Below are 2,500 nucleotides of genomic sequence, written 5' to 3' on the forward strand. Positions count from 1 at the left end.
TACGGTGGTACCACTTTTGGAGGATACAAATCTCTTGAGAACAGAACCAGATAGAAAGTAGATCCAAAAATTGCAATTTTTTGTATTTTTAGCATAAAATGGATAGTTTACAACAGGCTAAGAACTAGAAAATCTTGGATAAGAAAGGCCTTGGATACACCTTTACAAGTGCCAAGATAAATTGGAGTAAGCCTAGTACAAGCTGAGTTGCATACAAAAGCAAGAATTAAATGCATTATGTGTCCATAATGTTTCGTTTCCCTGCCTTCCAGATTATCTAATGTCAAAACTGTCAAACAAGGGGCTTATTGCTATGGTAACCAAAGTGGTTGCTAAGCAATCACTAGGTAATCGGAGTACGTCAATGATAATCTGTCATGACTGAGAACATTCAAATCTGTGCCAGCTGTGTACAGTATGTATACAGTAAAAATATTTATGAGGAAGCAACTTTGCAGTTAATGTGTTATTATGTGTAAATTCACTCAATTTCTGCTCTGAAATTTCTCGGCTTCTGATCACTCAATTTACATAATACTTTTTGTATCGTATTCTGCTCATCCATTTAAAAGTGATGACTACAAAAATCAAAATCCCCCAATAAAACGAGTATAATTTTTTACCCAAAAACATTGATTGTTTGGCCTGCTCATGGACCCAGCAATGTGTAGGAGAGGACATAACTTTAGAAACTGGTCCATTGTGTCAACAGGGTGTGCAATCGTTCCATTCTTATGCCTCAAAACAAAGAGAGAGAGACAGAGAAGAATAGAGGAAGAGAGAGAAAGTGACAAGTAGGGAGAGAGGGACAGAGAAAAAAAAGAGAGAAAGGGAGGCAGAAAGTATGACTGAGTCCTGAGACAGAGAAACAGATAAAGAGGAGCAGAACAAAACAAAGGGAGAGAGAGGGGGGGACAGAGACAGAGAAACAGATAGAGGAGAGGGAGAAAGACTGGGAAGGAGAGAGGGATAGAGAGACAGAGAAAAAAGAGAGAGAAAGGGAGGCAGAGAGTATAAGACTGAATCCTAAGACAGAGAGACAGGGTCAGAGAGAGACAAAGTAACAGATAGAAAGAGAGAGAATGAGGCAAGGAGGGAGAGAGAGAGACAGAGAGCTAAGAGAGAGAAGCCCGGCTCAGGAGTGAGACTGAGAGGGAGAGAGAGGAGACGAGAATCGTCACGAGAGAGAAATCAGAGACATAGAGACTGTGAAGAATGATTGATCAGGTAGAGAAAATGAAGGTCAAGAATAGTTTGCCAAATTTTTTCTGATTCACTTCCATCACGTTAAGAGGGGGTGCCGGGGATAACCCCGCCAAACACTTAACTTTGATATCCCATGACTCAATTAAAATAATAGATATCCCATGGACCATAAGTATCCAAAATCGCGGTAATGCAAACGTGAATCTGGAATGAGTTTTGAGGTATAAGAACAGGATTGCACACCCCATGGACACAATGGACCAATTTCTAAAGCTGTATATACTGTATAAATATACATATGTATATATATATATATATATATATATATATATATATTGTATAAATATAACATAAATATATATACATAAATTATGCATGTATATATACTTATACATGTATATACATATATGTGTATACAAAGATATATACATAAATATATACATATATATATATTTGTGTGAATGTGTGTGTGTATATATGTATATGGGTGGGTGCTCCATGCGCAGGGTGATATGAAGAGATGGTGTGCTAGTCTTATGTAGTGTTACGTGTTTTCCTGCCTTCCCGCTTACACCTGCCACCGCTGACTAGCCTAATGTGAAAAAGGGAGCAGCTCTGCATAAGACCCTGCCAGTTCATAGCCTCTCCTTCATCGGGACTTCTGCAGTGCCTCCTCGTGGTCATCTAAGGGAAACTGGGGTCCTTGCAGTCCTAGGCTAACCTGTGGGGGATCTCAGGACAGCAGGAGAGAAGAATTGCCTCTCCCACCCAGCAAGTGAAGCAGGCTGTGGAGTGCAACTTCACGGGCTATGAATTAGTTACACATCTTGCCTGCGCTCTGGAAGCCAACACCCAAATATGAGGCTTATGGAGCAAAGCCCTTGGGAACTCCGAAGGTAGATAATTGGTTCCACAGCCTGCTGCCCCCTTTTATATGGGGATATGTTAGTGGGGCAGGCAGAGATGGGCGTCTCCGCGGAGTAAATGCCCGAGGTTTAACCTCAGGCTATCTGTTCAGGTGGGAGCTTGGAATATCCGGTCTTTATGCCCGGATGACAGATTACCCCTGCCATCGAGGGAACAGAAATGGCTGAGAGTTGAGGTGGCTGCCCTCTCGGAGGTGAGGAGAGCTGGTAGCAGCACAATCAGTTTGAGTGGGTACACCTAGTACGGGTAGGCCTGGGGTGATGGTCATCTCCAGCTGACTTCAATCTTCGGTAAAATAGGTGTTTCCGGTTGATGAGCATAGTATGGCATTGCTACTGAAGCACACTTTTGGCTTTGTGTCTCTTAT

This window comes from Penaeus vannamei, chromosome 10 (genome assembly GCF_042767895.1).
Source record: "Penaeus vannamei isolate JL-2024 chromosome 10, ASM4276789v1, whole genome shotgun sequence".
Lineage (NCBI taxonomy): Eukaryota > Metazoa > Arthropoda > Malacostraca > Decapoda > Penaeidae > Penaeus > Penaeus vannamei.